Source organism: Physeter macrocephalus, chromosome 19 (assembly GCF_002837175.3).
Source record: "Physeter macrocephalus isolate SW-GA chromosome 19, ASM283717v5, whole genome shotgun sequence".
Taxonomy (NCBI): Eukaryota; Metazoa; Chordata; class Mammalia; order Artiodactyla; family Physeteridae; genus Physeter; species Physeter macrocephalus.
The window spans coordinates 8,625,426-8,640,340 of NC_041232.1; positions in this window are offsets into that span (position 1 = coordinate 8,625,426).

The window sequence follows — 14,915 nt, forward strand, 5'->3', positions numbered from 1 at the left end:
CCCGTCGCAGCTGCCTCTCCCATGCCCTGAGCGTTAATCAGAGCAGACGGAAAAGGCAAGACTAAATTTTAAAGAGACATCGCCGGGATGTCTTAAGCTGCATTGAAAAGCCCCTAAGCTTCCCATGACAGGGGGACCCGTATTAGGCAGAGTAAATATTTACAGCTCCACCTGAAAAGCCGGGCGCATTTTTCACGCAGGATTTTAACAATATAGATCATGCCGAGAGTGAGACACAAATAAAGGGAAATGAAACCATGGGCGGCCGCAGCACCAGGCCCTGAATCATGGATATGAACCTGTCCCCAGCTTCTTGTTTTTAATTAAGAAGCCCTTTTTGGTAATTCCATTAAGAGGTGGCCGTGGTTCGAGAGTCTCTTGCTTGTCCTCTTTAAATTATGAAATGTCCTGTTGGTTGCTTCTAGTTTCAGGGGTCAGAGGACAGGAGACAGGGGACTATTAGGATTCTGGAGGGGCCAGGTCAGGCCTGGCAGGGGCTTGAGTCCTGATCCTCCTCTTTGCCGTGCGCTTCTCCTCTGCCCTAAGTCTCAGCCAGACTCGTGACTGTCCACCTACTGTGTGCCGAGAGCTTCTAGCTCCATCATCTCTCTTGCTACCCACAATACCAGGGAGGTCAGGATGAAGGTGTCTAGTGTACGAGCAGAGGAAGCTGAGTCTCAGAGACGGGAAGGAACGGGCCTAAAGTCACACAGCAAGTAGGAGGTAGAGCTGGAACTCGGATCCAGGGCCACCTGACTCCAAGTCTCCTGCCTTTCCACCTCCGCCAAGCATGGAGAGGGACTGGAGTCCCCATCCCGTCCACTGGCAGGGCCTGGTTAGAGATGGGACACACTGGAACCTTGATCGGCACAGACCTGAGATCCAGGGGGAGGGGATCTCTGAGCGCCTGTTCTGCGTGGAGGCTCAGGCCAGAAGATGGGGAGTCAAAGCTGGGAGATGCACGCCGCCTGCCCTTGGGGAACACACAATACCCTTCCCTCTGTTTATCTGCAGCTTACTTCCTCCTGGACGCCTTCTCAGACTTCCCCAGCCATCGTCCTTCCATCCACCTGCTACCTAGACCCTAATGTGATATTCATCCATCCACCCATCCATCCTTCCATCCACCCGTCCTTCCATCCACCAGTCCGTCCACTCATCTCCTCTCCATCCATTCATTCATTCACCCATCCACGCACCACCCCCCCCACCCACCCGTCCATCCTTTCGCCCATCATGAAAAGGAACTAACACATCTCAAGCCATTACTACGTGTCGTTCAATGTGTCTCCCTCATCGAATCCTAAGAGCACGTCTGCCAAGCGAAATCTATCATCTTCATTTTACAGATGGAGAACCGGAAGTTCGGAGATAAACTTAAGCTGCTTGCCCAGAGGGCATGGAGAGCTACTTCTACCTTTTCAGGAAAGGTAAGAGGCCCCTTAGGCTGGGGTGTCTGGGTCAGGAAAGAGAGACCTTCCAAATCCCGCCATGTGGGTGGGCTGCCCATTCCCCCTCCCGCAACCACCATGTGTGAGCTCACCAGCCCCTCGCCCCTTGCTCCTAGGCCAGGCAGTGGCTGCCAGGGCCATCTCTCGGCCCCAGAGTGGTGCAGGGAGAGGCAGGCCCCTGAACACAGGGCGCCTATTGAGCCCCACCCCCCAGGAGCATAGGCTTCTCATTGTCTGGAGGAAGCTGCCGGTGGGCTCCAAGCTGCTCCTGAAGACCAGCGCCTGTCATCTGGCTTGGACTGTCACCATCGTGCGGCCACAGCGGCTCTTTGTCTCTGACAGCCTTTCTCTCTTTGCCTCCCAGCCCTCCCCCACCCCACCATGGTGATTTGCACTCAGGAGGGTAGAGAGATTAGGGAGGGGTGGGAGAGAGCACTGGCTTGGGAGTCCAGAGACCCCAAAACGTCACATCCCCTCTCTAAGCCTCAGTGTCCCCAGCTGTAAAAGGGATAGTCATTCCTGCCACGCCCCATGCATACTGGAGACAATGGTAGGGGACGCGGGAGTTGTTCTGAATACAGCTTTGGTTTAAGCCTGTTCGTTTCTTGCTGTGGTGGCCTTGAGCAAGTCATCTGCCCTCTCTGAACCTGTTTCCACATCTGCAGAGTGAAAATAGAAGAGGGCCTGCCTCCGAGGAGCTACAACACGCAAAGAGCTTGGCCCCGGGCCTGTGCTAAGAGACAGAAGTTGCCATTTCTGTCATCATCGGTGGCGGCGGCAGCAGCCCTCGGAACACCGCAGAGCTCTGTGCCATGCAGGGCAGTCTGCTGTTTCTGCTGCCCTTCCAAACCGTCAAGCCCTTTCTTAGGTCATCTCATGTCTCAGCCCAGAGAAGTTAAGCAATATATCTAAGGTCACACAGCAAGGGGACATCGGGCAGGCTCACAAATCCCATCCCGAGTTCCTTATCCTCCAATTCAGGAGGCTTCAGCTGTGCTGGGGGCACCATGGGGGTAGAAGCTAGGCAGGGGCTCAGCATCCAAGGGTGGTCTAATGGGGGCGCTCCTGGCCTGAGCACATCTATTCATTGTGCTTGGCGAGGGCAGGGAATTGATTGAATCCCCAGTGCCTGGGATAGGCTTGGCTCGTTGGAGCTTGATAAGTGGATGGGGGGGGAGGGTCCTGGGGGCCCCGCAGAGGGGCCAGACTGGGACATGGCTGGGATGGGGTCCAGCCCCGGACGGAGGGCTCTGCCACTGCTGCTGCCGAGGACAGAGAGTTGCTGGGGTGGAGGGATGACAAGATGACATGGCGTCGGCCCTGCCCAGTGGCAGGCACTCTGGTTGGTGTGGCCGAGGACCGCAGCCTCTGTGGCTACTTCCCCCACTCGGGAGCCCAGGCCTCAGGGTCCCCGCATGGCCAGGTAGGTGGGCAGGGTGGCCAGGACTCCAGAGATGGGTCCAGCAGCCACCAAGCTCTGCCAGCACCCAGTGTCCGGCACGGCCTCTCGACCCTGCGAGTTACCCAGTTACAGCTCCTCACTGAGGACAGCATCACCCGTACACAGCAAGGTCACCCAACAATGTCATGGGACACGGATAGATGGGGGTCACACAGACACAGGTCACCCAGATGGTGTCATCAGGCACGGATAGACACCGACACCGATATCACACAAACAACTTAGGGTCACGTGGCCATGTCCTAAAGACATGGAAAAACATAGCGTAACTGGGACGGTGTCACCCCGGGAGACGCAGTGCCCATGGCATCCACGGGCATGACTTACCAGACACGGTATCACACTCAGCATGGGATACACCCCATCTGTCACACAGGGACATGAGCGGCCACCCACACGCACAATCACATTCTCTCTCACACCACGTGTCCCGAGCAGAGAGGCCAGGCACCCCCATAGGCACGCAGACCCAGGGTTGAATCCTGGCTCCATCCCTCCTTCTGCGTGTCCTCCTCCCCGCTCCGAGTCTCATTCTCCTCTGAGAAAGGGAGAGGGAACAGCCACCAGCCAGGATACTGCAGCTTGAGTGGAATAATGCTGGAGGGGCCTGGAGGAGAGCTGGCATACTACAGGCGCTCAATAAAGGCTGTTGCTTACAGCGTGGTTCTGGCTGTGGAAGGCCCAGCCTCAGGCCAGACAGGCAAGCCTCTGGTTCTTCCCGGCAGGCCTTGGGTGCAGTGCCTGCAGCGTCCCCGGGCGTGGATGCCCCTCGGAGGGATTTCGGGGCTGGCTCAGGGCGGGGAGCGGTGAGGAGGGGAGAAGCCCAGGCCACCCACTCACCCCCTCTCCCCCCGCCTCGTGAGCAAGTCTGGCTGGGCGGCTGCACCACCTTGGATGGGCGCCACCTGTGTCTTACAGGGCTGACCACGCCCCTTCCCGCAGGGTGAAGTATCTACGGGCCCAGGAGACGTGCCCGCCAGGAGCCTGTGCCTCTGCTGACCATACTCAGGAAGCCGGCATCCTGGAATCCCCTTCTCCAAGAGCCCTGAGCCCGCTTCCAAGGCCTGGAAGTCCTCTTACGAGGTCCATCCTCCCAGGACAAACCTGTCACAGATGTGAGCACCCCCAAGCCCAAGGTCAAGGGGTGGCTGTTTGAGGGGGGTGGTGTCCCCCTGTGTGGGAGTGAGGTCCCTCCAGTTCTCGACATGGCCCATGATGGGAAGAGAAGGCCCAGGGGCTGGTGCTGGGGCCTCCATTTGTACCCAAGCCAGAGCCTTGAGAGCGTCACCGGCAGGCCTGGCGGGAGCTGCACCCAATCCTCAAACCACTCTGCTCCCAAAGACGGCAAGAAGCCTGCTTGTCAGGGGAAACTTCCCTCCCCAACAAGTGAAGTTCTGTGCCTGGGACTCTGTCCAGCCTCCAATCCCATCAGATTCATGGCACCCACGGGACCCTGCATATGACCCAGGGATTCTAAGCCTGAGCCTTGGAGCCTGGTAGTCGACCCAAACATGGGTGCATAGAGGATGCAAGTCTACAGTTCACCCGGGAGCCCTAGGCAGACAACCCTGCCCAGCCCAGGGCTTAAGCTGGTAGAATCCAGGTCACTAGGAACAACTCAAGACTCAGTAACTCCATCAGGCTTGGGTTCAAATCATGGCCCCATCTGGTACCAGCTGTGTGACATCCAGAAAGTTAATGAGCCTCTCTGAGCCTTAGTTTCCATTCTTTTGGAAACTAGAGATAAGACCTGCCTCCCAGGGATGTTGTCGGGATGAAATGTAATCATGGCTTTGAATCCTCCCCATACAAATCTACACAGATGTCCTTGGCCAGTCCCGGGGAAGCATTTGTTGCACGGATGATTTTAAAAGACAATCTGAAATGTGGGGCCGAAGGAAGCCATAGACCTCTGCCCAGCCCCCAGCTCCCGAATCCCTCCCTCCGTGCAGCTGCAGCCCCTTCCCTGGACTGCGACCCCCTGCCCCTGCTCTGGGCCCCTCCCCTAGCCACGGGAGGCCCAGACACATGTTGGAGGGGGCATTATCTGTGCTCAGTTGACTGTAAACGTTTAAGCGGAATTGACTGTGTACTCAGCCACTTTCAAACACAACTAATCTTCATCGGGGCGACGGGAAGTGAAATATGTTATTGTCGGCAGCAGTAAATTACCCATGCCAGAGCTGGCTTGTGAGGTATTAAAGGCCGCGGCCGATGTACTCCTTTACCCAGCCACCACCCGCCCGCAATCCATTACCGCAAATGGCCCTGGTCACCTCCTCGTCAGCCGGAGGGACGTGGGGCCAGCTGCCAGCTGCCCTGGCCTGGACCCCGCCCACCCTGGGCAGCAGGGTAAGAAGCAGGCTGGCAGGGGCCGGGGAGGCGAGGCCTGGCTTTGCACCGCTCCGCCTCCCGGATGCCTGGGCAGGAGCCGTGAGAAGACGCTTGGCCAGGGGATTCTTGGAGGTCGGCAACCAGATGAGATGGAGGCCCAGAAGGGGAAAGGGGTTTGGCCCAAGGCTTACCTCTGTCGCCTTCTGAGCCTCAGTTTCTGCATCTGTAAAATGGAGCGGTTCATTCATTGTTTCACAGTTTTACAAATCTCTTTAACACATGGCCTACCAAGACAGCTGGATTCCCACATCTGCCTCTGCATTTCAATCTGTTGCTATGTTTTGTTTCGGTTGAAGCATAGGAAGAATATCCGACCTGGCACAGATGTGTGCTAGAAAAGGGAAGAATATTCTAATAGCCTTCTCAGATGATTATGGATATTCTACTTTGATATTAAACCAAAAGTCCTTCTGTGGCAGCTCGCTAAAGGTTAGCTGCAGTATGGCACCTGAAACCACATCCATTAACTCTCAGATTCTGTTAAATTAAACCCCATTGGTCTATTTTGCACTTTGAATGGCTCTTTTACTAACTTCGTAACACTCTGCATTGGTCATTGGGAACGTACTGGTTTACTGAGTTATGTAGCTCTTCCAAATGTTGACATATTTCATGATACAATATCCAAAAAAAAAAAAAAGTCACATTCACTATTACCACCCAGCTCTTTGGTAAGCCTTTCCATAGGAAGCTGTCAAACCCAGAGCGGCAGGTACAAGTTCTCCAAAATTCAAATTTTTGCTTGAAAGTCAAATTTTATCATTGGCAACAAATACTGTCAGCTGACAGACAACTCTGTGCATTTTCGAGAAAATACCTGCCAAATCGCCGAGCCGGCAAGGCTACAGTTTGTCTGTGTGTCATTATTTACAGTGAAAATGATGCTCCGTGAAAAAAGTGGCTAGTGCAGCTCGCAACTCAAACAGTCACATGGCACTTTTCTGGGCCTTTCTGGGTGTGCTTCCTATTTTGTCACATGGAGTATTTAAAAGATGTGTTCTCAAAAGTTGAGATTTTTAAAAATTAAAATTTTTATTTTTCATCAGGAACATTCTTAAGTGAAACTAGCTGTCAAATTTTTAACCAAGGGAGTGTTCAGGATAAAAAATGCAAACATCTCTATTCCATGTTTGTGCCAATGCCGTGATTCATGCTATGAGGCCAGCAGGTTTTATCCACCCATTACTTTTACACCATCAGCGCAGTGAAAAAGGGCAAGTAGGGACTTAGGATTATTATGAAAATGGTCTTGATCTCACAGGCTCCCTGAAAGGTGTCCCAGGAGGTCTGTGGAGCACACTTTGAGAACCACTGATCCAGGGTGATGATCCCCGGTGCCGCAAGAGGTGTTGGAAGATGCGGATGAAGTCTGATGGGCAAACGGTCCTTAACGAGTTGCTGTCCATCATCGGATACCACCGTCCCTGCCCATATCATCAGGCCGCCTCTGCATTCTGGGGGCAAGTGTCCTCCATCCCCACGTGCAGCTCCTCCCTCGACCCCAACCCTAAGTGAAGCTACTAATGGAAACCTTTTGGCTCTTTCGAGATCCTGTTTAAAGTCAAGTTCTTCCTGAACACAAGCCCTCAACGAGGATCATGTCTCCCTCCTCTGAACATCCTGTCCACTCAGCATCTCTCTTCCAGCCTCACCTCACTCTCAGCACCCTCATCAGACATAATAAGTCCTCAACAGAACCACGTTGGTCCAAAGGAATGAGGAGGTGGAAAGTGTGACTCGGCCAATGGCTGGGGCTGATTAGTGACACTGGCTAACCGTGGGTAGCAGACCAGAGGATCCTGGGAGATCCTGCTATGAATCCCAGAACATGGGCATATCCCCAAGAGTTGAGCACCAGGGACCAGCACCCTGTGGGGACTGGGACAGGTGGGGCTTGGAGGAGAGGAAGGAGTTACATGTTTTCTGACGGCTGACCCAGAGAAAACTGTGACCTTGATGAAACTTACATCTGGGGGGTGGGGGGGGCGGTCCTTCTCGCTGTGTGACCTTTGGCAAATCACTTAACCTCTCTGGGCCATGGTTTCTGCATCTGTCAAATGAAGAGTTTAAGTCAATCTCTAAGACTCCTTACAGCTCCCAAATTCTCTGAGTCAACGATACTCATGTACTAATGGTCCTTGACGTTGACTGACACTCTGGCCTCCTGTGAGAGGGAGATTCAAGCTTTCCGGGCCACTGACATTTGAACGTAGCATGGCGTTGACATTCAAATGTTCTGTGACATCATCCAGTGATATCGACATCAAACAGTCTATAATGCTAACACGTGAAGAGACATTATGCTGACATTCACAGGGGCTGTGGCTGACATTGAACGCTCTATGACATCAGTGTGAATGGAGTGCCAGCTGTGTGCTGGTCACGCCAACAGCCAGGGGAAACCTGTGAGTCCATAAACTGTCCCTTCTCAGAACTTTCCTTTCCAGGAATCTAGACCCCCATGGTGGCACCAGAGAGTGGCTTCAGGAGACCTTAGCTGTCCCCATCTCCCACAGTCCATCCTCTTATATGAAGGATTGATTTTATCTCAACATAATGCAAAGGTAACTTCCATACAAGGTCCTATGGCCCTCTTCCAACCAGATTCTGTCCCCCCAGAACCCAGAGCCATCATTGATGTAGGTGCAGTTCCCTAAGATTTCCCTCCTCCCTGATTTCAACCCAGGGCCTTGCCAGCTGGTGGGCGTCAAGGAGAAACCAAGGCTCAGGGTGGGACCCACACAGGGCCGTGGAGGAGCGGTCCCGGGACCGTGGCTCAGCCCCCTCCCCCTGTCCCCTTGTCTCTCTGGCTGCAGCTGGGGCTCCTGGGGGCCTCTAGGGGCAGGGAAGGCAGTCACCACAGCGATGTCTGCTCCCCAACCCTCCTGAGGCTGCTGCCCAGACAAAGATTCCAAGCTCTGACTGGCTTTCCCTCTCAAAAAAAAAAAAAAAAAAGAAAAGAAAAGAAAAGAAATTCCTGCAAGTTGAACAATCCTTGTGTTGGATTTGGGAGATGTTATTCCTAGTGACAGACAAGGGCAATTATCTGCAATCCGCCAGCAGTTTTAGCCTAATTTCATTACTGCTGTGCAATTCTCCCTGAGCTGCTAGTCTATCAATGTCTTCCAGAACGGATTAGCGGGCACTTTCTTCATCTTCAGATGAATTTTAGCTGTCATGCCCTTGATGAATAGAGCAGGAACAGGCAGCTGACCTGGGCTGGGGAGGGGCCAGGGGGTGGCCAGGGGGTGGCAGGCAGGCAGGCAGGTGGCCTCAGGGCCTGGCGGGAGGTGAGGCGGTGAGGGGGGACACCGGAGCCATCCAGCCTTCCTGGTCCCCTCCAGGCACAGGACTTAGGGCTGTTTGGACCCACCTAGGGGGGCTCTGCACACGAGCACACCCTGCATCTAAAGACAGGGCAGAGGAAGGAGCTCTTTCCTGGAAGCGTGCTGCCGACTGACATGAGGGGCCTCACCCCACAGCCCTCTGGGTCACCCCCTGCTACAGCACCTCAAACTTTGGAAACTCCCACTCCGTCTGCCTCCATAAGACCCCGTGGACCTCGCGGGAGCAGAGTCCAGCACTGTCCTCTCACTGCCGTGTCCCCAGAGTCCAGCCCGTGGGAGAAGCTCTGTCAGTTTTCGCCGCAGAACAAATGAGTCCAGCTTCCCTGCAGCTTGGGTCGGGGGCCGGCGCAGGCCTGCCACGTGGCAGGAGCCCAGTCACTCTCAGATGAATGGCTGATGCCCCAGGGACTGATTGGGAAGAGGGTGGCGATGGGGGGAAGGGGATGCTTTGTGGACCACCTCCTATGTGTCAGGCACTGTGCGAGGTGCTTGGCTGATGTGGCCTCAGTTAATCTCAGGGAGGTGGAGCCCCTAAGCCTAGGGCACAAGCAAGTTGGGAACTGGAGAACCCAGCCTGTCTGGGATCCTCTCTGACTCCCCAGGGAGCACTGTTATGGGAGCACTGGTGCCAAGTGAGACTCTGATGGGTAGGGATGAGGTCCCGGGGGGGAGGGGAGGAGCCACGGGCCGAGGTCACATGGGACTCCGCATCCGCAACGTGGGGTGAACACCACGCCCGCTTAGGACCCCCTCGTCCCCACTCCCACCCAAAGCCTCCCCTCCCCCCAATACTTATCCGAAGTCCTGGGAAGAGGGGCGGTGGTGGGTTCTTCCCCTTCACCACGTGCGTGCTCCCCACTTTCCTGGCCCGGCCCTGTGCCCTGGGAAGCTGACCTCCACAGGCTTCCCACCCTCTGGCTTCCAGGAAGGATCACCCGATCGGAGGCTGGGGGTCGAGGGAGAGGGTGAGTTTGGGGTTATGCCTGCCTCGGTGTGGCATTCCTGGAAGCGGCCGTGTCCCTCTGAGTGCGGGGGCCTCAGGGTCCCCGGCTGGCTTGCACCTCTGTGTACAGAATCCCTCCACGGAACTCTCTTCACTTGTACCACCCGAGTGGGACGCTGGGTCCGGCTGGACGTTGCCGGATGCGGGTGGGGTCGGAGTGGAGATCTGCATGGACAGCAGCTTCCGTCCTCTCCACAGCTGCTCTGTGCCGGCACCAGGCTGGGCCGCCGGCATCCCCTGGCCCACTGGAACCTCCCAACTGCTCAGTGGGGTGTGCGATTTCCAGAGGGGAGCACTGGGGCCCCAGGAGGCCTGGAGACTGGCTGGGGCGCCCAGTGGGGAGGTGGGGGAGTCGGGACCTGAGCCATCCTTCGCCTGACCTCTAGCTCTGTCACCTTCCCCGCCAGGCTGCGCACACTCAGCTCTTAGGCTGACCAGAACCTGGGCAGTGGAGGGCTCCTGGGGCTGCACACTGATGATTCCTCAGAAAGACCAGATGTTCAATTTTGTCCTTAAAAGGCAGTCTCGGGCTTCCCTGGTGGCGCAGTGGTTGGGAGTCCGCCTGCCGATGCGGGGGACACGGGTTCGTGCCCCGGTCCGGGAGGGTCCCACATGCCGCGGAGCGGCTGGGCTCGTGAGCCGTGGCCGCTGAGCCTGCGCGTCCGGAGCCTGTGCTCCGCAACGGGAGAGGCCACAGCAGTGAGAGGCCCGCGTACCGCAAAAAAAAAAAAAAAAAAAAAAAGAGTAAAAAAAAAAGGCAGTCTCGGTGAACCCTTTCTGCTTCCTCAGTCCACAGCAGGCTCCCAAGCCAGCAAAGGGAAGCTGAGGCCATGAGAAGAGGGGCTCCCTCCACAGCTGCTGCCCTACTGGCCCCCTGTACTCCCTTTTCCCCTAGACCTCCCAGAGCTTATAAGAGAAGAAGGAAGATCCCTGACTGGGGGCAGCCCGGACCCCCATCTTACAGGTGGGGAAACTGAGGCTCGGAGAGGCAAAGGGACTTGCTCAAAGCCACCAGGAGGTCACGCAGAGCTGAGCCTCGCCCAGGAAGCGGACCAGCCCTCCCCAGGGCTGGAAAACAAGGCTCAGGCCTGCCAGAGCTGGCCTTCCTCCCCCGCTTTCAACTTCTGGTCCTTTTCTCCAAGCACCCGGGAGACTGTCCCAAGTTTATCGATTGCCAGGGCAGCCTCCAGTCAATATGGTGCACTTTGCTAATTAATCTTTTCCAGATAATTGCAGGAAATTATTGGTTGGTGTGAAGTGAGGGTGGAGAGGTGGCCTCTGTCCCCCCCAACCTGCCCAGAGCGGCTCCTGGCAGAGCCCAGGATACCGGCCTAGACCCTCTGCCCAGCCTCCCGCCTTTACTGCACCCTGCCCAGTCCCGTTCCAGAATCCTCAGCCCGGGCCTCCCACCAGGACAGCTCTCCTGGGATGCTGTGGGAAACACTGGAAGCAGGGATGGTCCCAGGTTCAAATCCTGACTTTGGCAACTACTAGCTGTGCAACGGGAAAGTTGTGTGACTTCTCTGAGCTTCAGCTGAAAACCAAGATAGTTTACAATCTGCATCATGGGCTGCTCCGCGAGACGAAACCGAAGAAGGCATTTTAATACTGATTTACTGTGACCTCTATGAATAGTAATAACAACTCCAACAATAGCAAACATGAAGCAGGGGCTTTGCCACATGCCGGCTACTGTTCCGAGTGTCTGATAGGCGCTAGCATTATGCCCATTTTATGGAAGAGGAAACTGAGGCCCTGAACTGAGGTCACACAGACAGTGAGAGGCAGAGACTGAATCCCTGCCTGGGATGCCCATGGCCGTCCCACACGGTGTCACCAAGCCCAGCTTGGGGCCCGCCATGGAGCAGTGGCACCAGGAGCAAGCCCTCCACATACTCATCTCAGAAGCCAGGGGGCGCCAGCTGTGGGTGGGAGGGAGCTAGGGGTGGGGTGCCAGGGGTGGCACAGGCCTCAGAGGTGCCCATGGCTTCCCGCTCCAAGCCCCTTGCCCTAAAATTCAGGCTCCACCTCAAGGAGCCTGAGAGATTCATCGGGGTCCCCAGGGGCTTCCCCAGGCCCCACAGTAATTAATCATAACTGGACACTCTGGATAAAGTTTCCCATCCCTTTGGGGTTTCTCTCGTTCTCCCAGATATCATTTAGCACATCACCTCGCCGGGCTGTATATACCTGCTCCTAATAAACCTCTAAGACTTTAATGAACTAAATAGCAAATTACTTTTTTATTCAAGAATGAAATTTCATCATATTCATATTTTATTTCAGACATCTGCTGCTGATTACATTACATTTAACTAAAATTAGATGATGCTTAGAATGCAATTAAGCTTCTGCCAAATTCTTTGGCCCACCAATGCCGGTGCAGCTCAGCGGGGGCCGCTAGGAGCCTAATATGTAATTAGGAGCTATTTTCTAGCTGTTTTTAAAGTCTGAAAATTAGCTGCCTTTATTAATCACACAGACAAATATAAAGTGGAACCAACGCTCGCTGAAATTTCTAAAAGGGATTTTTTGTTTAATTATACACCGCAGAGGGCCGCCACTCGTTCTGCATGTTGATTTGTTGTGCACTGACATTTTGACAACTGGTTTTCAATTTGTCTGTCGTAGTTAGGCAACAACAAAGCCGACGGTAATACTTTAACTTTCAAAACCTTCAGTGTGCCGGAGAGAGGGAGAATGGCGGCCTCGCTGTGGGGCCTGCGGCTCGGGCTCTCGAAGCCACGGGGGCCGGAGACACGGGGAGAAGGTGGGTGAGGGCCGGAGGGACTCGGCTGCCGAGCTGGGCGGGGAGGTGGCGGGGCACTGGCCTGGGAGTCCGGGGGCCAAGGTGCGGGCCCCGCTCTGGGGACTGGCTAAGAGGAAACGCTTCCCCTCTCTGGGCCTCTGTTTCCTCCTGTGCATCATGGAGGGGTTGGCAGCCCGAGATCCTTTAAGAAGTGTTTAGGTGCTAAAATTCTGTCTTCTTTTTGCGCCAGACCCTGTGCTAAATGTTTCCTGGACCTTACGAGGGGGACCTTTTATTATCTCATTGTACGGAAGATGAAACTTAGACTCGGTGATATTTGGCAACTTTCGCCGGCCAGCAGGTGGCCACGCCAGAACTCAAACCCGTGGACTCCAGGATCTGTTTTAACTACAGTATCCACCTCCCTTGCTCGGCAGCCCTGAGCAGGGGCAGCTGTCTGGCCCTCATTTCCCATCAGGTGGCTTGGACATGGTGAAGCGGCTTTGCGAGGTCTCAAGCTGATGCTGTGGTCAGCTGACCTTGCCCTTGCCCACTTGGTAACTGACAGCTCTGCCTGGAGCTCTGCTGGGGACCAGGGAAGGGGAGCGCAGAGGGGGCTGCAGCATGGAGCAGGACAGGACCCGCTGATCGGGCCTTCAGCCCCTGAGCTCACCTTGCTGTGTGGCCAACACCTCCCAGTGACATCCAGAGAGTCCTCGGGGCAGAGTGGCTGTCGAGGGGCCCGGTTCCACCCCACAAAATCAACAACGATAATAATAGCAGATGGCTTTTCCCACACGCAGGCGTCGTGATACTTTCATGCCTGCACCCTCCCACTGACACCCTGAGGTGGTTCTCAGCCAGGCTTGGAGTATCACAACCTGGGTTCAGACACAGCCTCTGTCACTTCCCAGCCATGGAGGTCTTGGCCAGGCTGCCCCACCTTCTGAGCCTCGGTTCCACATCATTAAAGTGAGGATCCTGACGGCACCAGCTCTCTGGGTTCTGCGGGGAACTGAATAGGATAATGGGTGCTTGGCTCAGATGGAGCCTCGGCCACCGAAGCTACAAGTTACTACCCCATTGGACAGATGGGGCCGTTGAGGCTCCGCAGGGTTAAGGACTTGCCCTGAGGTGCATTGCTGAGCTGAGAACTGCACCCCAGTGGGCCTGATCGCACAGCCCGTGCTCTCACCCAGCCCCCTGATGCCACCGAATACCCACCGTGGAGGGCTGGAGAAAGGTGTGAGGACCCCCTGTGGGGTCTGGGCCGCCCCATCTGGCCACCGTGGCTATTTCCAGGTCCCCTCAGGGTGCCTTCCTCTCCTACCTCTCATTCCCTCTTGTCCTCTGGAGGGGGGTGCTGAGCAGGGCTGCAGCCAAGGCGTGGTGGCAGGGGGCTTCTACCCCGACTGACCCCAGGCAGGAGGAACCAGTGTTCACTGCCTGCCAAAACCAGTTTTCAGGAACCAGCCCTGCCTCCCCTCTTGCCCCCAGGCTCTCCTGATGAAAATGCCACTGGAGAAAAGGAGGTTTTTTTGGGTGACAATGAAACTGTCAATAAAATCTCAAACGCAAGGATAGGCAATGACTATTTCACTCCCTCTGACAGCTGAGACTCTGCTGGGGAAGGAAAGTGATAGGCATCTGCTGACATCGACAGCACTTCTTTCGGGGAGAACAACCCGAGGGAGAGGCCGCCCCCGGAGACCTGCCTGGCCTGGATGCCATTCGCGCTGGGGTGGCTGCAGTCTCCAGAGGAGCTAGGGTCAGCCACGGAGGAGAGGCTGGATGCCCGGACTCAGTCCGCTCATTTGTTCACCCCACGACTCCCTCTGAGCTTTGACATACGCCAGGCTCTGTGCCAGGGACCGCAGATGCAGAAACGAACCAGGAAAACCCCTGCTCTGAAGAGTGTTATGATTTCAGTTGCATCCCCCGCAAAAGAGATGGTGAGGTCCTAACCCCGGCTACCTGTGAACGTGACCTTATTTGCAAATGGGGTCTTTGCAGGTGTCATCAAGTTAAGACGGGGTCACGAGGGTGGGCCCGAATCCAATGTGACTAGTGCCCTTATAAGAAGAGGAAATGTCGTGTGAAGACAGAGACCCAGAGAGGAGATGGCCACGTGACGACAGAAGCAGAGACGGGAGGGAGGCAGCTGTGAGCCCAGGAACGCCAAGGATTGGCGGCCACCACCAGAAGTTAGGGAAGAGGCGGGGAAGGATTCTACCTAGCGTCTCAGAGGGAGCGTGGCCCTGCTCACATCTTGATTTCAGACTTCTGGCCCCCAGAACTGTGAGACAAGAAATTTCTGTTGTTTTCAGCCTCTCAGTATGTGGTACTGTGTTCCAGCAGCCCTCGGACGCTAACACGAGGGGCTTGCGTGCCAACTAAAGAAGTAGCGAAGAGGCCCCACCCTAGGCAGGAGACTATCCGAAAAGGGGAGACCTGCTCCCTGAATGGGGGAGTGTAGTGGGACTCCAAAACTGAAAGGCCCCTCTGGGCA